The sequence below is a fragment of the Bactrocera oleae genome, chromosome 4, assembly GCF_042242935.1.
Source record: "Bactrocera oleae isolate idBacOlea1 chromosome 4, idBacOlea1, whole genome shotgun sequence".
NCBI classification, from domain to species: domain Eukaryota; kingdom Metazoa; phylum Arthropoda; class Insecta; order Diptera; family Tephritidae; genus Bactrocera; species Bactrocera oleae.
The window spans coordinates 33,871,871-33,895,124 of record NC_091538.1 but is presented as its reverse complement, the minus strand read 5'-3'; the positions used below and the strand labels follow the sequence as shown (position 1 = coordinate 33,895,124).

At 35.0% G+C, this 23,254-nt stretch overlaps 1 protein-coding gene across 4 annotated transcripts in view; it reads left to right on the top strand.

Moving 5' to 3' along the window:
• Obsc (Obscurin) overlaps nt 1–23,254 on the top strand; it is a 358,871-nt gene that overhangs the window by 42,990 nt on the left and 292,627 nt on the right. The window lies entirely within an intron of this gene.

Here is a 23,254-nt window from a genome sequence, read left to right as displayed (position 1 = left end):
ATCATAGAGAAGGTTCACAGTGCGGCCATTAGCAAAATATTTCATGCTTCGCAGGGGAACTGAAAAAGATGAGCGTGTTTCACCACATTTGGAAGGGGTACTGAAAACGATGAGCGTGTTTCACCAAATGTCCACAATTAACATCAGGGGACTGAAAAATAGCAGAATTGAGCATTTTCAATGTTAATTGAGAAAAATAATGCTAATTTCAATGTTAAGAAATGTACGCTTACAGATTCGTATATTTACAATGCGCAAACGACTTTTCATAGAATTTGAAGATATTCTGCCTATACAGGGTGGCTAACGAATCGTGCTACAAAATTAAACCGCAATAAATTTCTTTTTAGTCAATGCATTACATTTAATTTTGTTATTGTATAGAAAATTTTATTTTATTTAAACAATTAATTATTTTTCCATACTCAACCACGCATATGCGACACCTAATTCGGGATTGCCTCAATTATCTATTTAATGGACCGCTTCAGTTCAGTCAGATTTCTGGGTTTGATTTTGTACACCTCTTGCTTGACATAACCCCATAAGAAAAGACCAAGCGGTCGCAAATATTCTTATACATTATATATGTATAATTATGTGTGCATGTAAACAAATATGGAAGTACCCTTTATAATTATTAATTTGTCTACATGCAACATATGTGTGTAAGTATGTACACTCATTGTTTAATGCGAAATCTCCGTTGCCCTGGACAACCAATGGCCGAAGCTCACGTTTTTTGTTTTCTTGTCAAAGAGTCACTGTGTCGAAGGACTGACGCGACGACAAAGCGTCACAACATTGTGTTGTTGGTAGAAAATCCGAGCTGTGCCGAAAAAATATTAACGAACGGCCGCCGATTGTCACCGCTTCCCTTGCCGCTCTAACAGCTTTGCCCACTAATGATCGTAAATATGTATGTTTATATATGAGCATGCATACATATTGACGCAGATTTTTGTGAGACACGGAAAAATATTTTAAAATTGAAAAATATTTTAAATCGACAAAAGCTTTGTTGCCAGTTTTGTCAATTTTTTCTGTGTTTTGTGGGCTTGCGTGGTTGCAAGTTTTCCCTTTCAGAGGGAATATCAGAAATTTGTTCAATTTATGATTTTTAGCTTTTGCCATCGTCGCGAAAAGAAGCTTGTTGGCAAACGCATGCTCGCGGAGATGAGAGGTTGTCTGTTTTTATGAATGAAGCGAGGTTGCTTGTTAAAAGTACGCCTGCGTTCATGAATGAAAATGTTGTTGTTGTGTGATTTACTATAAATTTGGGCTTCGCATATTTGGCTGACATATTGACTTGTGACGATTGTTGTTTTTGTAGAACAAGTTTGTAGTTTTTGCGAGTGACATATTTACGAATATATGAATGTAGGTTTGTGTATCCATTATTTGTGTAGCAATGTCATAAGCACATATGTATGTATGTACATATAGAGCAGTGCGCGCAAATGTTATTACTGATAAATGATAATAACTTGATTTGAATTTGAATTGTATTTACATAAGTACATACATATGTATGTATGTAAGCTTTAAATCATGAAAGGTGTGATTGGCATATATTACTATTTAAATATATTAAGATATTATGTTAGTATGTTATATACTTAAGTATGTATGTATATAGTAAAACATAGCAGATATATACATATGCATACATATGTACTTATATGAAAGCATTTCATAATATCAAACATAAGCAATATTTAAAAAGCAACTGCAAATATTCCTTTGAAGTAATATATTTTAACTAAAATGTAATACATTTTTCATGATATCATAGATATTCAGAAAAGGAATTTCATATCTATGAATATGATTGCATATAAACGTATAAAAATATAAGCTAACATGCGGCTGTAATATCAATGCAAACTTCTGAGCATAATTTTCATACAATGCTCAGCTCTGTTCACTCGCCACTGTTAAAATTTCTCCTTCCGAGCCGACTGTGGTGAAACACGCTCATCGCATTTTGTTAGGTTTTGACAATTCACACGCTGGTCCGTAGTTGGACCTTCTCTGGAGCAACGAATTTTAAAATAAACAAGTACCAACGAAATAACAAAAACGAAAGGAAACGAAACGAAAATCAACGAGTTGTGATTTGTAGTCAAAACAAATCTAAAATATAAGAACGAGTGAACATATGGTAAACGAGAAGTTACAATAGACATTAAAAACGAAACTGATATAAATCTACGATACAAATATAAAAATCAAGAATGCCGAAAATAAGTGAATTCAAAACTGATCAATTAAAAGTTATCTTGCGGGAAAAAGGGGTATCTACGTCTGGTACCAGAGCGGAATTGGAACTACGTTTAATGGAACTATATGGGAATGATGAAATAGAAGCGCCAATAGTTATGAATTTTAGGTTGCAGGAGCAGATCAATGACTTACGTGGTATGATGGAAACCATTGTAGGCATGTTACAGCAAAACAGGCAACAGATAAGTGACCCAATTGTAATTCAACCGAGCGTAAATAATCAATACCAAAACGAAAATGTTAGACAAGTCGTAACGCAAATACACAGTCGTTAACAGAACAGTTTATTGACCGAGTCAGTAGCGTTATGAGCGCTTACCAGTTAGACGAAAAATGTGTTTTATTAGCAGTTTATGGTCGATTAAAAGGAGTAGCTCGCATATGGTTAGATGCATTACCAATTGTACACCCGACATGGAATGATTTCGTTGCGGAATTGAAAAAAGAATTTTGTGTAAATTACGATGAAGCGCAACTGCATCGAATTATGAATGAGTCGGTACGCAAAACAGGTGAACGTGTATCTGACTACTGTTATGCATTAGGAAAACGTTTTCAACTGAGTGAGCCTGCTATTATTCAATATACACGGCAGGGGCTAAATCATCGTGACTTGCAAATTGCTATAGGAGCGCAAAGATTTGAAAATGCTAAACAAATGCGCGAAATAGTTGAAGAATGGCTAACAAATCGTATCAAAAATACCACCCCTAAACGTAATTTTGAAAGTCAAGCTAAAGTAGTGAACGCACCGCCTCAGAGAGTAACGATTGATGAAAACAAGCAAATTATATGTTATAATTGTGGTGAGTTAGGCCACATATCAAATAAATGTACAAAAGAGCAGAAGCGTTCGAGATGCCCTGATTGTGGTAAAGTACACAAACGAGGGGAACCGGTCAATTGTGGTCTTAAGCAGTCTACGCATAACGTTCGAAAAGCTGAAATGAAGCAAAATGAAAAATTTTTTATTAAGAGGATTAACGTAAATGGCCTAATGTTTGAAGCATTAATCGATACCGGTAGTGAGTGCAGTTTAGTTCGAAAGTCAACAGCTGATATATTGAAACTGAAGTATGAAGAGTGTTGTATACATTTAAACGGTATAAGCGGTTGAAGATATACGATGAAAGAGAGGTGTATGCTCGATATAGTGATTGGAGAAGTAAAGGTTAATACGTTGGTATATATTGTTGCCGATAACATGTTAAATACGGATTTCCTACTGGGTCAAGACGTGATAGCGCGTTAAGGTTTATTGTTCACGGTGGAAAATGGTGAATCGAAGTTCATAGCTGATTGTCATTATGGTGCTGTTTTTCCTAATGATGAGTTAATGACCAAGTTAACGGAAAATGTGAGTGAAGAAGATCAGCAACTAAAACTTCAAAATTTACTAAAAAACTACAATGATGTATTCTCAGATGGATTGAAGGGTATCGGTAAGTCACACTTAATTGAATTTGAAATTGTCGTACAATCGAAAAAGGTTATTGCGCAAGCGCCTTATCGAGTGCCAGCTCCAAAGCGAATGATAGTAACGCAAATGATCAAAGACCTCGAAGATAACGATATTATAACAAAATCCTCATCCGAATTCGCAAGCCCTATTGTATTAGTTAAAAAGAAAAATGGAAGCGATAGACTTTGCGTAGATTACCGCCGGTTGAATTCCATAATTGAAAAAGAGAATTTTCCTGTTCCAAATATAGAGGAGCAATTGCACCAAGCTAAACAATATAAATTTTTCACGATATTAGATTTGAATAGTGGATATTATCAGATCCCAATCGTACCTGGTAGTCGAAAATATACAGATTTCATAACTCCGGATGGCTTGTATGAATTCAAGCGCATGCCTTTTGGGTTAAAAAACGCGCCTATTGTTTTTCAACGCTTGATGGTAAAAATTAAAGAACAAGTACACGAAGATGACCTTATAATTTACATGGATAATATCTTAATAGGTAGCCAAACGTTTGAGGAAATGTTAGAAAAGTTAAACAGAGTTTTAACAGTTTTACGAAAAGCGGGCTTAACCCTAAATATCAGAAAATGTGAATTTATGAAAAGCACGATTACATTTCTGGGTCATGAGTTGACGCCAGATGGTATTTTACCTGGTAAAATCAAAACGCAGGCCGTATCGAAATTTCCTACACCAGCTAATGTGGCTGATATATAACGATTTTTAGGTTTAAGTGGTTATTTTAGAAAATGCGTCCCTGGATACGCTATGATTTCAGAACCACTGCGCAAACTGTTACGCAAAGACGAAAAATTTGAGTGGACAAAAACACAAGAAGTCGCATTCGAACAATTAAAATCCAAATTAGTGTCACGACCAGTATTAGCAGCATATCGTATCGACACAGAACATGAAGTACACACAGATGCAAGTGCAGTAGGTTTGGCTGGTGTATTATTACAGCGCGAAAAAGATGATTTTAAACCGGTAGCGTATTATAGTAGAGCCACTAGCATTGACGAACAAAAGTTTCACAGTTATGAACTCGAGACTCTGGCTGCTGTAGAATCTCTAGAACGTTTCCAATATTATATCTTCGGTAAAAAGATTACAGTCAAGACAGACTGGAGCGCATTAAGAACGACTATGCAAAAGAAAGAGCTTATACCACGAATTGCCAGATGGTGGCTACGAATCCAGGATTTTGAAATCGAAATAGAACATCGACCGGGCAGTCGTATGGAACATGTGGATGCACTAAGTCGAACTCCGTATGAAGAATCACAAACAATCGAAGTAGCAGATTTGCGTACTGATAAAGCAGTTATCGATGAGGATGACTGGCTTTTTAGTATGCAATTACAAGATGAGCGCATATGTAAAATTGTACACAATCTGAAAACAAATAGTAAAGTTGAAGATAAGGAGTATATATTGCAGAACAGAAGACTTTTGCGAAAGGTTGACGACGCACTTTTATGGGTTGTACCGCGAGCACTACGCTATAGAGTGATTCAAGATTGTCATACAAAAGCAGGACACATGGGTGTCGAAAAAACGTTAGAACGATTGAAATCTTACATGTGGTTTCCACGAATGCGCAACTTCGTCAAACAATTCATTTTATCGTGTATGGATTGCGCGTACAATAAACGTAAAGGTGGGAAAACCGAAATGCAGTATCATTACGACGAAATAGAACCGATTCCGTTCAAAACTATTCATATGGATCACTTGGGCCCGTTTCCAAAAAGCTCAAAAGCAAAGGAACATCACCTGGTTATCGTCGATTCATTCACAAAATTTACAATGTTATATCCTGTTAAAAATACATCAACGAGGTACGTAATCGAAGCATTAAATGAAGCAAGTAGTTATGTTGGTATGCCATTACGTATCGTGACGGACAGAGGTTCCGCTTTTACCTCCCGAGAGTTCGAAAAGTATTGTTTCGAAAATGACATAAAACACATTCTTACGGCAGTTCGTACACCGAGAGCAAACGGTCATGCAGAAAGAACGAATCGTACAATATTGTCAATGCTGTTACCGACGAATTCTACCCATAAAAAAATGGGACGAAAACATACGCTGTGTACAGTGGTGCATAAACACGATGGAAGAACAGTAGCACGGGTTGTACTCCTCATGAGTTGTTATATGGGTATAAACCACGTGATATTTTACGCAACAGAATTATTCTTAGTTTACAAGCAAACGGTGAAGCATTAGATGGAATACAATTAACGAATCTTCGTGAAACGGCAGCCAAACGAATTAACGAAACACGGGCAGCTGCGAAATCTCGTTTTGACGCAAAGCATCGATCTCCGAGTATTTTCCAAGAAGGTGACTTAGTCTTAGCTGAAAATGAACCACCGAGTACAGGCACGTCAAGAAAACTCGAGCCACGATTCAAAGGACCATTCGTAGTTACCAAAGTTCTGGATCACGATCGTTATGTGGTCGAAGATCTTCCCCAAACTCGACGAACTAGAAAACATTATTCTTCTGTTTATTCAATCGACAAGTTAAAACGCTGGTGTCAGTTACCAGAAGATGACGATGCCGAAGAAGAAGATATCGACAACAACGAATTGATCGAGGTCGCTCAAGTTGGTCAGGAAAGGCCGACTGTAAACGAATGACCACCCTGTGGACAATCAATGACCATCGAGCAGTCAGCATTCAGCAGTCATCAAAGATCGACATCCTGATAAAAACATTACTTTAACTAGCAGCACTTATTTTTGTTCTTTATATATATATCAATAAAGATATCGCAATCAATAAAGTTAAAAACATTCGCCTTTTAACTTTCAATTGTACTAAAATCACAATCCCGAACACACATTAATTTTTTAACCGGCATTCTTATATTCGTTTAGGCACAGCAATCAGCACTTAACTATTATGATAAATCTCAGAAAAAGATTGAGAAATTTTTATGACGTCCGAGCAGTGACTTAGCTTAAAATTTAGAAAGCTTACATTAACTTTTCGTAAAAATTAATTTTTTTCTCTTTCGGGTTTCGATCAAGTGCAAGTGACAAAAGTAAAACCAAAGAATTAAATTAAAACAAGTAAGGAAGGGCTAAGTTCGGATGTAACCGAACATTTTATATTCTCGCAAAGTCAAATGGTATACTCGTTTGAGATTTCTTTGTGGATTGACTGATATATTCGATAGAAGGTCAACTATAGGCACTGGGGTCCACATATTTAGTACTTAGGGGCTTGAACAGTTTTGGTTCGATTTAGACAATTTTTGGTCACAAGGTGGCATACTTTAAACGTATTATTCACGCAAAGTTTTACCCCGATATAATCTTGTTGCTTAATATGCATAGTGGAAAGTGAAAGAATCAGATGGAATTGAACATGGTGTTATATGGGAAATAGGCGTGGTTGTAGTCCGATTTCGCCCATTTTCGCACTATAACATAAAATATGAAAAAACGTTATGTACCGAATTTGGTTGAAATCAGTTAAGCAGATCCCAAGATATGGGTTTTCACCTAAAAGTGGGCGTTGCCACGCCCACTGACTAATTTTGAACGCGGTTCCTATAAAGCCAATTTATACCATCTCAGAGATAAGATTTAATGTCTCTGGCGTGTTTAGTGCTTGATTTATCGCGCTTTTAGTAGTTTTTAACAGTACCGTTATATGGGGAGTGGGAGTTGCCGTATGTAGAGGTTCTAAAAACATTTGCTTCCAGTGAATTTTGTTATTATAGCATTAGCGGTTAAGGAGATATGCTCATTAAACTTATTAGGGGCGGGACCACGCCCACTTAAAAAAAAAATTTTAACTGCAGATGCCCCTCCCTAATGTGATCCTGTGTAATACAAATAACAGTCTTGTATTTTATTGCGGAGCTTAGTTATGGCAATTTATTTGTTTTTGATTGATGGCGTTTTGTGGGCGTGGCAGTGGTCCGATTACGCCCATCTGCAATACCAACCGTCTTACGGTACCAAGAAACATGTCTACCAAGTTTCTAAAAGATATCTCAATTTTTACTCAAGTTAGAGCTTGCACGGATCGACGGACGGATAGCAGTTTTTAACAGAACCACGCCAACATTAAAAAAAAAATTTTAACTCAAGATGCCTATGACATGTGTACCAAGTTTCATAAAGATATCTCAATTTTTACTCAAGTTAGAGCTTGCACGGACGGACAGACAGTCACCCGGATTTCAACTCGTCTCTTCATCCTGATCATTTATATATACATAATCCTATATCTAACTCGATTAGTTTTAGGTGATACAAACAACCGTTAGGTGAACAAAACTATAATACTCTGTAGCAACAGGTTGCAAGAGTATAAAACAAAACAAAACAAGTAAGGAAGGGCTAAGTTCGGATGTAACCGAACATTTTATACTCTCGCGAAGTTAAATGGTATATTCGTTTGAGACTCCTTTATACATTTTAATAATTAGAAGTAGGAATGTTGCCTTAGTTATTTACTTTTCACTCACAGTGACAATAATTAGAGCAATTTGTAAACTAAATTTACTCAAATTATGAGAAATCGTTCTTGTGCTTTTTGTATACGCTTATAATTGATTTTATATAGAATGCATTACAACTGTATTGAGAAGTAGGAAAAGAATTCGTTTTTGAACAATGAATAACATTTTTTTATTTATTATATCGATATTATTATATATGGTTAGCTTAAAAATAATAAATATTAACAACTTTAAAAATGATATAATATTATTATATTAATTTGTATATAATATTTACAATTTAAACATAAATTTTTGTAGAGATTCTTGTACATATATCCAAATATGTTTCTTTTTTCCTTATACTATATAATTTCTATCATATATTTATACAATAATGTCATATATAATAACAAATTATATATATAATTTAAATTTTCTTAATTAGATTATTTACATATTTTTCTTTAAATTGTCTTAAAAACTACTGTCAAAATTCCTATACCATTCCAATTCGATTATATTTGGAAAAAACAAATGAAGAAGTAAGGACTTCCTGAAGTTCTACAATTAATTGCCTGACAGAGAAAGCTGAATTTCTATATAGAACCAGAATATTAATATTGAAACATTTAAACGAAACCGCTACTAAAACTTTGCGGCCTGAATAAATTATCTTTACAGCCTTTGATTCTATAGAGCAAGCAATACTATGCTTTGCATATATTATAATGCCCCGTTTATTTCTGTTAGTTGTTTCCGTGCTATCTATCCTCAGCTCGTTAATTGGAGTAAATCCTGGTATATCAAAACTTTCGCAAGGATAACTCCAAGTTTCTACGAAACATAAAATATCTGAAGATAGCATTAAACAGTCGCTTTTTATATCATTAATGTGAGCGTGAAGACTCTGAACATTAAGGAATAAAATTTGATGTCCTGATGTTCGGGAAATCATAAAATTGAAACTTGTTGTCAAAGCTTTATTTGTGTTCAATTCCCTCAGTTCCCTAAATACGGGATCCGATTCAGAAAATTTGTTAGGAGGAATAAAATGTCCTATGATGAATAGACCTTCTGCAGAAGTAGCTTGACTACAAGCGACATATATTGAGGCTCTAGGCATTCTGGGTCGAGTATGAACTACAACTTTATTATATGTGGCACCCTGACTTTTATGAATAGTTATTCCCTCAGCCGGAACAACTGGAAACTGATTTCTTTCAATTGAAATTTGTTCATTTCTTTTATATTAAAAAGATTTTAGAACTTTTTCAATTGGTGTCCAAGAACTTTCTAGAGGATGAGGCTTTTTTGATCGTGCTATCAAACCAACAGAAGGTTCCAAAAATTTAATCCACAGAATTGTTGGAAAAGAACAATGGAAATCAATTTGCATAAGTTGTCCAGCTGCCCCATTAACCAAGCCATCACACGTGTTTATGTTCACTGTAATCATATATTTGGCGGAGGTTTTTAGTGTCAATTCATAGGGCAGTCCCTGCGTTTCAGAAGTTTTGAAAAGTTTACCTCTTTCCAAAATATTATCATTTTCATTTATACCAATTCCTTTAACTGAGTCTTTTGCAGTTGAAAGGAAAACTTCTGTTGGGATTCGGCTGAGCTTAAGGGCATTGAAATTATTTGTCTCTTCATTGGACCAAAATAAATGTATGGCATCATCGGGAACTTCTTCGAAATTAACTACTCGAGTTTCAATGAGTGATATGTCCTCATTTGTCATAGTACCAGATGCCATATGATTTAATGCAATTGCAAAGGCCTGATCCTCCCGTTGTCTCATTATCTCTGTTAATTCAAAGTATTTATCATCATCATCATCAATTATGATTAATTTTAAATCGATAAGTCTGGAATACAATGAATTCACTGTGTCATTGCTAAGTGGCCTCAACTCTCTTCAACTGATTAACAGGTAAAGAGAATATTGAATGAAGGGTCATTCCACCTATTCCGAATGCTGCTTTACCCGTAGGTGCGCAAAGAAGAACTTTTAAGGAACTTGGATTGGATCCAGGTGTAGAATTGTAACGATGGTTAAGAGCTTGATATATTGCAGATATCAAACGACTCTTTCCTACACCTGCACCGCCGCTAATGAACTCATAAAATGGGAGATTTGTTGTTAGGTGGTGCATCAAATGTGTCAAATAGGTTCTTTGCTTAGTATTTAGACTTTGAACTAAAGAAAATAATTCCTCAACTGGAATTAAGGGGCGTAGTTTAATAAGTCTAATATTGCAATCAGATTCAGTGCCATTATCTGTTGAATCTTCGCCATGCAAGTCCAGCAAATTTATATTTGGGTTTATTTCTGGAAGTGCCAACACTCTGAACTCATTTTCCACGATAGGTAGTTCATTTTGAGCACCTTCGTCTAAGCCTATTTCATTATAAAGACTTTTTAGAACATTTTCAAGTTCTCTTTGCTCAAAAACATCATATTTTCTTTGATTTTCCTCAATTATAATACGATGTGATATACAAGTCTGCTCATTATCGTTTTCAATGAGATCTTGCTGTTCATTCCGCCAAGGCTAGTAACGCATTAACATTAATCTGGGTTAAACCTTCTATACCGAATAATACAAGGTTTGGTACGTTTTTTCACAAAACCGCTACCGTCTTTAAGAGGCATGACAACCCCGCTTTCTGGTTAATTATCTTCTTCCCTCTCTTCTTCTTCATGATCACTATTTTGTGCTCTTCTACCAGATTTAAAATGTTTATACCTAGATGCAAAATCAGCTAAACAAAGAGTTTCTAACTGATCGGATCTTTGAACATAACGGTCTAAAATACCGGCTACGAATATTTCAGTCGAACCTGAAGGAAGGTTCTGAAGTTCGGCTCTAGGTTTTACCATTCGAACACGTTCCTCAGGTCGAGAAGTATTTATGAATACTTCTGCTTCCTGTGCAGATATTTCTTACCTGAGGGATTATCATGAGAAGTTTGTGCCGCATGAAAAGATTGAACCAATCGGGAATCCTCAGCAGATGCAACAAACGGAACTTCTTCTTGGTTATTAAATTCTGAAATCCAGTTTTCATTAATATGTATATTGTGCTCACGATACAGAGGGGTATTCACTAAGAATTGCAAAGCTTCCATAATCTTTGCGGGGCGTATGGTATCGACCATGTAATCATGATTGTATTCCAAACGCCTTCTGAAGTGAATTTGTATAACATGAGCCTCATCAAAGGACCTTGGTAGAGATGTCACAATATTGTTAACAGAAATTGGTTTATTAACAACAGCACCTTTGAGCAAACTCTGACCTTGATATCCTAACGGACGGATTGTCATAAAAGGCAATCTAGGCATTATGAGACGTTCTTCAATTGGGGTTAAACCTTTCAAACAATCCGGTATTTCAGGAAAGTCTAGATCGTTAGCTAAACATATTTTTGGAACGTTCTTTTTAAAAATCGCATTTTTGCAAGTAGCACAAAAATTGTAATTTCCATCTTCTGAAGGAAATTTTTGCATTAAAAAAAGGCGGATGCAGCATTCGGGTGACCTTGCGCAATAGTTTCGAAATTTAATTTGCGAACTTGGTGTGAAAACCATAAGCCGCCGCAGCAAATACATATTTCAGTAGGGTCCTTATTTATATTTTGGAAATAAAAGTTTTTAAAATCTGTTAAATTGCCACTATTATCAGTTTCTATAACATTATTTTCTCTCGTTAATCGGATTCGTTGGGACTGCCTTTGGTTTTCAATTTGTCTATTGAGTGGGTTATCTCTACGAAGGCGAACTTGACCTTGTCTAAGACGTCTCTGATTCAAAATTTCTTCCCTCATACCCCTCCTACTAAGCTGTCGACATTGTGTTTCACTATCACGCTCCTCTCTCCTTATTTCAGGATTTCTTCTTGCATGTTCTCTTTGCATTTGATCACGAATGCGCTCTAAATTCCTATACTCAGGATTTCTTGCGCGAAGTTCTCTATGATCCCTAGTGTTCCTACTTTGTTCATCATAACGTACCTCAGGATTTTCTCGACGAGATCTATGACCTCGAGTATCTCTTATTTGCTCTTCAGAGCGAATTTGCGGATCTTGCCGCACTGTTCTATGCTGAACAGTATTTGCAACTTGCTCAACAGATCGAACCTCGGGATCTTCACGCCGAGATCTATGATGACCTCGAGTATTTCTTATTTGCTCTTCAGAGCAAATTTGGGGATCTTGCCGCTTTGTTCTATGTTGAACATATTTGCAACTTGCTCGAACCTCGGGGTCTTCACGCCGAGACCTATGACCTCGAGTATCTCTTATTTGCTCTTCAGAGCGAATTTGCGGATCTTGCCGCCTTGTTCTATGTTGAACAGTATTTGCAATTTGCTCAACAGATCGAACCTTGGGGTCTTCACGCCGAGACCTATGACCTCGAGTATCTCTTATTTGCTCTTCAGAGCGAATTTGCGAATTTTTCCGCCTGGTTCTATGTTGATTTGTATTGATAATTTCTTCGGACAGACGTACATCGGAATCTAATCTACGATTAGCGTGACTTACAGTATTTTGTGACTGCTCACTATCTCTATATAAAGAGTTTGCACGAAGAACTCTCATACGTCTTCTTTTCTGAAGACGACTTAGTAATATAGATTTTCTACTTAATCTAGGCATGATTAATTAATAATAAATGGATTAATATATAAAATACTTATAGATAATACTTATATAATTCAGTCCGTCCAGGTGTTTAAAGTTGGATCCTAGGTGCTGCTCTCTTTCACTGTTTCCTTGTAAGTCCTTGCTATGCTACTGCTCGTCACTGTACACTGTACTGTGTAATACACTAAAATTAGTTTGAACAAAGCACTTTGCTTGTAAAGACATCTAGTGAAACTGAAACTACAAACACCGTGTACTGATATTTATTATACTCTTACAACATGTTGGTACAGCTTACGTACTTTTGTATACCTATACTTATATTACTTAGCTATTCACTAACATAATAGTACATAATATTTAGTTATATTTATATTTTAGAAATTAGTAGTTTATTTCATTGTATTGAAATTAAGTTCTCGGAAAATCCCTCCGTAAATTACTTTTGTTAAAATGGTACCTATTTTGAAGGGTCTACCCATGAAGGCTAAATTAACAATAACTTACATATAATTAAGTATGGTATACACATATGTAGAGCAGGTATGTAGATTTTCTTCTTTCTGTCTTAATATCTAAACCTTTCATAAGCTGCCAACGGCGCTAGGTAAAAATGTAATTTTCTTGAGTTTACAATTCACCTCATGACCTTCATATTAAAATGTGTCGCAAAACTGAAATAATAGACAGTAGCATGTAAACCGATGGTCGCAGTTTATCTATAACCACATAAAAAGGGTCTTTAGCCCTTATGATACTACATTACTAATATTTATTTCATGCAATTTTTTCTAGAAAGATTTTTTTGCTCTATACAAAGTCCAGCCCTCTAAGAAACTTTTTTAGCATTGTTGTCTGGTATATTTTTATACTCTCGCAACCTGTTTCTACAGAGTATAATAGTTTTGTTCACCTAACGGTTGTTTGTATCACCTAAAACTAATCGAGTTAGATATAGGGTTATATATATATAAATAATCAGGATGAAGAGACGAGTTGAAATCCGGGTGATTGTCTGTCCGTCCGTCCGTCTGTCCGTCCGTGCAAGCTCTAACTTGAGTAAAAATTGAGATATCTTTATGAAACTTGGTAGACATGTTTCTTGGTACCGTGAGACGGTTGGTATTGCGTAATCGGACCACTGCCACGCCCACAAAACGCCATTAATCAAAAACAAATAACTTGCCATAACTAAGCTCCGCAATAAGATACAAGACTGTTATTTGGTACACAGGATCACATTAGGAAGAGGCATCTGCAGTTAAAACTTTTTTTAAAAAGTGGGCGTGGTCCCGCCTCTAATAGGTTTAATGTGCATATCTCCTAAACCGCTAATGCTATAATAACAATATTCACTAGAAGCAAATATTTTTAGCACTTCTATTGACGGTGTGAAAATAGTTGAAATCGGGTGGCAACTCCGCCCCCTCCCCATATAACGGTACTGTTAAAAACTACTAAAAGCGCGATAAATCAAGCACTAAACACGCCAGAGACATTAAATTTTATCTCTGAGATGGTATAAATTGGCTTTATAGGATGGGCGTGGCACAGCCCACTTTTAGGTGAAAACCCATATCTTGAGATCTGCTCAACCGATTTCAACCAAATTCGGTGCATAACGTTCTTTTCATGTTTCTATGTCATAGTGCGAAAATGGGCGAAATCGGACTACAACCACGCTTACTTCCCATGTAACACCATTTTCAATTCCATCTGATTCTTTCACTTTCCACTATGCAAATCAGGTAACAATGATTATATCGGGGTAAAACTTTGCCTGAATAATGCAATTAAAGTATGCCACCTTGCGGCCAAAAATTGTCTAAATCGAACCAAAACTGTTCAAACCCATAGGTACTAAATATGTGCACCCCAGTGCCTATAGTTGACCTTCTACCGAAAATATCAGTCAATCCACAAAGAAATCTCAAACGAGTATACCATTTGACTTTGCGAGAGTATAAAATGGTCGGTTACATCCGAACTTAGCCCTTCCTTGCTTGTTTAATATTAAGTTCAACATGATGGCTGGGAAAATATACCTAACCACTGATTATCACCAAATATTAGAAGAGATATATGTATATAGAAATCTATATCTATCACTTTAGGTGATGCAAACAACTCTTTGGTGAACAAAACTATACTCTGTTGCAACATGTTGCGAAAGTATAAAAATTCAACATTCATTACTCGATTATTATTTGGTATCTTATTAACTTATGTTATTGATCATAGATTTATTTTGTGTCAATACTATTTTTTAACTTTTATAAAAAGAAGCTATTTAACTCAAACATGGTATATGTGATATAAAGTGAACCAAAGGGGTTCGACCAGAGGAGCGGAAATCAGTATATTAGGGTTATAAGGTTTAAACAAAGTCTAGACCAATTTCATTCATATGCAGCGATATACAATAATTTTAAGAAAAACTGTCCATTTAATTTCATTAAATTATCAAATTGACGAAAAAAATTATACCATAAGTAGTACATGTGAGCTGGGAAAATCAAAGACCAGAAAATTCCTCCAAACCGTATATTAAAAAATGTTGAATTAAACATCCATTATTAAATGATATCGTGATTAAATTACAATCAAATTTGGTATCTTCTTGACTTATATTAAAGGCCATAAACTTAGTCTCAGTTTTATTGCTTGAAGTGAGATATACATAAGTATGAATGTGATATTAACTCCACCAAAATGGCTAAATTTTATATTATAAGCTTAGGTGGCAAACGTCAATAAGAGAATCGGAATTCATTATATGAAGGTGTGAGGTTTAGACTTAGTATATACTAATTTCATTCTAATTCAGCGTCAAACCACATAATTTTTAAGAAATCTTTTCCACTTAATTTCGTTAAAATATCACGTTGATCAACCGGAACGGTGTAAAGTCAGGTGGAAAGACGGAAATCATATATATATTGAGGATAGAGAAATATATTAGTTTTGACATTGCTCTGCTATACTCGAGAACATATTTTGAAGCAATTTTATATATAAAAAAAAAATATTAATACTCACTGACCGACATATTCGGAATAAAACTGGTTAGAATAACGAAAAGCATTATAAGTAGTTTATGGAATTTGAGGGCAGTATTAACCCGATTTTATAAATTTTTTTTAATACCACATACTACTAACATGCCACATACTACTAACATTACAGCCGTAGACGGGTATTTTGCAGAGCTTCCGGAAAGTCATTATAGCGATGGCATAAAATTATTAGAGGATCGTTGGAATAAGTGTATTGAAATTAAGGGAAATTATGTTGAATAAATAAATAATAAATAAATATATTTCGCACCAAAAACAGTATTTTTGCATTTCGAGCACAGAAACTTTTTCACCAACCTGTATAGTTATAGATAATGAACCAGGCTTAATTACACTATAGTTCAAGTCCTTAATGGAACGGTTAAATATACAAATTTATTACAGAATGTTGTATACCACGTCACAGTACTAGTAGTGAACAATTAGAAAGAATTCAGTCAACATTAATATAAATTTCAAGATGCTTAAAGCAAGAATTAAGCTTAAATACTAATTTTGAATTAATTGTTCAACAATATATTCAATTTATACATTCAGTAACAGATAAAAGACCTAGTAATATTTTATTTAATTAAGAAACCCACGTACATTTAAATTACATGTTACAATATCACAAGTACAGGTTTCATAAGGAAGAACTAATATGTAAAAAAACTTTTGGAGAAACGAATAAATTAAATCCTAAATATAATAAAATAAATAGTATTAGATGATTTAGGATATAAAGTTAAAATACGAAGGGGAAACAGAATAATTCATAAAGGCAATATTAAAGTTTAATTTAATTACTTCATAGGCAGAAAAAATACAATAAATTTTGTTGATATATTTTCATATCATTGTTAGCATATCGGGCATAATTTATATACACGAAAAAGAAATTTTGTGTCTAATTGATGAGAAATATTAAAAAGCTTTCTTAAAAAAAAAATATACATATAAGTATGTATATATTATATGCGAATATATAGACGAACGTATCGAATACAAAACAAACAAGTAAGGAAGGGCTAAGTTCGGATGTAACCGAACATTTTATACTTTCGCCAAGTCAAATGGTATACTCGTTTTAGATTTCTTGGATATTTTCGGTAAAAAGTCAGCTATTGGCACTGGGGTCCACATATTCATTACTTAGGGGCTTGAACAGTTTTGACTCGATTTAGACAATTTTCGGTCACACTGTGGCATACTTCAAACTCATTATTCACGCAAAGTTTTACCCCGATGCAATCATTTTTGCTTGATATGCATAGTGGAAAGTGACAGAATCAGATGGAATTGAAAATGGTGTTATATGGGAAATAGGCGTGGTTGTAGTCCGATTTCGCCCTATTTCGCACTATGACATAGAAATATGAAAAGAACGTTATGCACCGAATTTGCTTGAAATCGGTTAAGCAGATCTAACGATATGGGTTTTCACCTAAAAGTGGGCGGTGCCAGGCCCACTATCTAATTTTGAACGCGGTTCCTATAAAGTCATCTCATACCATCGCAGAGAGTGTTTAGTGCTTGATTTATCGCGCTTTTAGTAGTTTTTTACAGTACCGTTATATGGGGAGTAGCCGGGGTTGTGACCCGATTTTAACTATTTTCACACCGTCGATAGAAATGCTATAGACATTTGCTTCCAGTGAATTTTGTTATTATAGCATTACCGGTTTAGGAGATATGTACATTAAATTTGTTAGGGGCGGGACCACGCCCACTTAAAAAAAAAATTTAACTGCAGATGCCCTTCCCTAATGTAGTCCTCTGTATCAAATAACAGTCTTGTATCTTATTTGTTTTTGATTAATGGCGTTTTGTGGGCGTGGTAGTGGTCCAATTACGCCCATCTGCAATACCAACCGTCTCACGGTACCAAGAAACATGTCTACCAAGTTTCATAAAGATATCTCAATTTTTACTCAAGTTAGAGCTTGCACGGACAGACGGACGGACGGACGGACAGTCACCCGGATTTCAACTCGCCTCTTCATTCTGATCATTTATATATATATAACCCTATGTCTAACTCGATTCGGTTTAGGTGATACAAACAACCGTTAGGTGAACAAAACTATTATACTCTGTAGCAACAGGTTGCGAGAGTATAACAAATATTGAAGACAAGATATTAAAAAATAAAGAAATAATGTGTACGAGTGAAAATAAAAGAAAATAACATACAAATATACGTATAAGTGCAGTGAAAAACAAACAAGCATAAGTGGTAGAGCTGCAAAACAATCGATAGTATCGATAGTTTTATTTTGACTATCTATGGCTTATGCCTTAACTAGACTTACCAATAATTTCATAAAATTTCAATTAATAAAGCTATATAATGATATAGTCTGGTAATTTTGGATAACATCCCAGCAAGTCATGGCTACGGAAACTCAATACATTGAAAGAATTAGCGCAGAAACTAACACATACACACCGTGTAACTCATAAGCCCAATGCGTAAGAAAGGGATGAACGATCACACATACACAGGAGTCTCGGTTTAAATTATCAATTTGGACTTAAGAAACTCATAGAAACTTTAAAATAAATCTCTGATAGCGCTGTTGGGCAATTAGCCGGTGATTAAACAGGGTTGCAGGGATGGTAGCCTCAAAATCATCTTTTCATTCTTGGCTTGGTAGGTACATGACATTTTTAAAATAATATATAAATTATTACATTTAACTATTTTTTACATTTTAATTAGGTGTTGGATTCGTTACAAGGAATGTCGCCGAAATATTTACTATTAAGTAAGAATTTCTAATATTCTGAAATGCCGGCTGCGCATAACCTCAGTTGTTCTTACATGCAGCCACAAGTCAGAATTTTTGACGCCACGGTTTTGCAGTATTTTAAAAAATAGTTAAGAACTGTGGAAAAATAAAAATTGTAAAGAAACTTCCCTTATGAAATTGAAACATATTATGTGACATCTTACACATATCACATTAATTATTTTTAATTTTACAGGGTCGGAGAGAATCTTTATCCAGGCTGGATTGCTAATATCAGATAGTTGAACGGAACTGAAGGCTAAAAACGTGAACAAATTACTATTTTTAAACAAAAACAGGTGGATTATTGATCAATAAAGTACTTCAATGAAACGTATTTTAAGTATAAATTTTTTGTTCTCATGTAACATAAGTAAATGTATAAAAAATGTTCCTTTTTATAACTCGTCAACTCTCAGAGCAGTTGATATAGTAACATAAAAAATTTTATACATATGTATGTATGTAACTTTATTATTTTTTTTGTGTTTTCCGTTATTGTAATATTCGGTTTTATAAATAATCCAAAGATTATTTCACTAATTATTTCTGCTAACATCGACGCTATATTCACTGCTGCTGACGCTTTGTGAGAATGAGCTGTAACTGCATCTTCTGTCAAAGGGAAGTGAACTCAGGCAAACCGCCAACACATTCACAACAGGTAACGAAAGCGAATTATTGAAAAGGGTGCGAACAAAAGACAAAGATAAATAAGAAAATTAAAATACAACAAAAGCAAGTGCACACTTTCAGCTTTTGGCTATACCTTTTCCACAATTTTTTACATACATCTACATATACCATATTATATTATATGGTTTTAAAATACGTGTGTATATGCATGTAAACCTATACGCATATTAAAGTGAAAAAGGGATTGTGGGATTTGCGGTAGCGTTCTCATTCATAAATTAAAGTGCGATATTTTTATAAATTGCAAAACAAAAGCGAAACTCAATACAATTTTACAATTTGGTCAGTTTTCTGGGAATTTTTCGTGGTTACTCGAAAATTATCAATTAAAAAAAATGCCCCTATTGCTCATTTTGCATATATTTCGGTTTGGTTTTTCGTGTATTTATCAGGAATTTTAATTCAAAAAAGCAAAAATAAGCAAGCCAAAGCCAACTATCACCAACCTCTCTCTTAGTAAGGAGTTGAGCGACTTGGAATTATTAAAGCGTCAAAGAACGGTGGCGAAAAGTAGCATTTTGCGCATAATCACGGACCTTCTTGGAAATATTATGTATTAAGGTCCCATCAAATTAGAATGTCGTCTCGATATACTAAATTCACATATTAAAAAATTAATGAAATGCCAATCTATAGTTTCAAAGGTTAACGAAAACTCATGGCTCGAGAAGAGTTAGAGGACATAATTGATAAAACAAATTTCGTAAGTTTGTGTGAGAGTTTGGTTCATAGTCTTCCAAACATACTAGATATTGAAATATTTTTAATTATTTATCTGGAGAAGGTCGGGAACAGTAAAAGCATTTAAACTTCGGATGAAAATTAGCCGAAGGCGTTGGCAAGTCTCAAAAAAGTTTACGATAAAAAATGTTTGATATTTTTCAATACCGTTTCGAAACTTTTTGAACTGTCAATTATCTCACAGCAATCAGCACCTTCATTGCGCGCGATGATCGATGAAGTGTCGGCTGTGTATGACTCATTGCTATCGCTAGGCGATGAGAAACAAATCACAAGTACGCTAATCGTACATATAGCCATAACAAAGGTTGGCTCTACCACCCGATCCAAGTAGGAAGAACAGCTGGTTTATGGCAAGCTACCATTTTGGAAGGATTGTGGAGCCACCCTGAATAGAAGATTTCAACAGTTAAAGCGGAAAGAGCGGAAAGTTCGACGACGAAACCCGTAGCCTCAGCTAGCACGAGTCACATGAGGCAACAACACATGAAAACGACGAGGTCAGCTTTAGTTGCTGCAATTACAATCAGTCGAAATGCAATGCATACAACAAGTGTGCCTGATCGGATAATGTTGGCAATAGCAGTTATTCTTGTGAGGACCAGCTGTGGAGAATACCTGTCCGCAAGTGTCTTGCTGGACTCAGGATCTCAAGTCAACTTTATGACGGAGGATTTGGCCCAAAAACTGCGAATTCGATGCCAAAACAGCACGTTAAATATTAGAGGAATCCTAAATTCCAATATGAAAGTCGGGTCAAAAATAATACCTAGTAAATAATTACGAATTTTCGGTGGAATTCTGAATAATGTGATGTATTTCGACTAATCACCCAGACCATAACAATAATGTTAAAGAATTGGCGGATCCAAAACTCCACAAATCCCAAATGATTTATAAATTATTGGGAGCAGAAACCTTTTCGATCTGTTAGCTCGGGGCCAAATTCAAAGTAGTCCTAATCAACCAACGCAACAGAGAACTCTTCTGGGGTGGATTGTATAATATTTGGCAAAAATGTCAGGAGTTTAGGTCCTCCTACCGAAGTAAACAGCACATTACTTGTATGCCAAGCTGAAGAAGACTTCTTGTCAATAGATTCATTAGTCCAAAAATTTTGGGCTCTGTAGAAACTTACTTCAGAAACAAACAGCAACAAGTTTACACCTGAGCAAAATAAGTATGCAAATAAAATCGTAAAATGTATCTGGACTTTATTAATGAGTGTAAAGCACTGGGTCACATGAACCGAACAAATAATAAGATCCCGAGTGAGCCACACTATTTAAAATTAAATGAAATTTTGATACTAGGTCCAACCATTCAAGAAGAGTATTACTGAACTCTTCTTCGTTTTCGCTTACATAAGTACGATTTAAAGACAGACATACTAAAATGTACCGCTAAATAATTGTGCATGAAGAAGACAGAAACTGTCAGCTAATTGTGTAAAGAGAGCATCCCTTAGATTAAATTCAGATTTTTCGACTTAACACAATCGGTTCAATGGCCATTAAAAGAGATTTTTATCTTGATGATTTATTAACGGGATCTGAAAATTTTGAGTCTTTAGATCTTATAATAAGTGAGTAAGTGAAATTAACGAAGTTGTTTTCGAACCACTCTTAATTTTTCGACACTGATTGCACTGAAAAGTCATAACAAAAAATCAATTAAAACACTAGGAATTCATTGGTTACCTAAAGAGGATTTATTTCGGTTTCTTTTGGATGCTAATTTCAATGATCTTCGCGCCACTAAACAAAACATATTGTCAATTTCTGCTCTTGGATTTTTACCCCACTAAGCAGCCAAGCAGAAATCTTATTGTAAGAGCTTTGGATCCAAACACTAGATTGGGATGAGTCGATTTCATGCCGCGTTGAGACTAGCTTGTAGAATTTTAAAGCCAACCCGGTACGTAAACATAGAGTCGAGTACTATCTGCCAAATATATGGTTTCTCCGACGCTTCAATCAGAGCGTACGGATGCTGTATATACAAGTACGTACGAAGCCAATCTGCTAGTGGTGTTAAATGTATGTATGTACGTATAAAAACAAATCTATCTTCATTAAAAACCTTTGTCGCAAATATAGTGTCCGAAATATAAGAATTAACTAACAAAGTGTGTTGGCGACGTGTGAATTAATATTTATATCAGGAATAGATTCTCTCTGAAATTCGATAATATATCCCAAATGTTGTCTAATACTGGCATACCTTAAATACGCTATTTTTGTATAATTTTGTTTCGAAATGGTACTTGATGGCATATTGTAAAGTAAGGAAATCAGATGGAATTTGTGTAGGTAATCCATTCCGGCAATTTTCACAATGTTATAAAGATGTTAGAGCCTGTTATGCACCAAGTTTAGTTGAAATCGGGTTAGTAGTTCCTGAGATATAGGTTTCACCTAAAAGTGGACGGTTCCACTCTTATTGTATAATTTTTACATCAATTCTTATGGAGCCTTTCTGAACAACCTCGGATGCGAAATTTAATGCTTCTGACGTTTTTATTTAGTGAGTTATCGCTCTTTAAGTAGTATTTAACATAACCGCTTTACCGCCTGTGTAAGGAGAAGCTAAAGGAATTTGTTTTTGATTAGTTTGGTTGATATAAAATTAATAGCTTGTGAGAGAATGTCACTAAATACTTCGATACCCTCTACCGAATTACAGTTTTGTTTCTTAATTTGTGGCTTTTTTGTAGCCCATTATAATTTTTCGCTTAACGGCATTTTGTGAGCTTGACAATGGTCTGAGTCTGATGATCTGCAAAACCAACATACTCAGGGTGCCAAGGAACATGTTTACCAAGTTTCATCAAGATGTCGTAATTATTAGTCAATTTAGCGCTTTCATGGACAGGCAGACTGACGGACAGACAGTCACTCGGAATTCAAAACGTTTCGTGATCTTGATCATTTATATAAACTCTATATATATCGGGATTTGTTTTGGGTGTTACAAACAATTGTTAGGTCAACATAAGTATTATATTCTGTTGCAACATGTTAAAGAACGTATACATATTATACTTATGTAGAAACACGTATATTTATAAAAGTAAAATATTAATTTTCGCATTT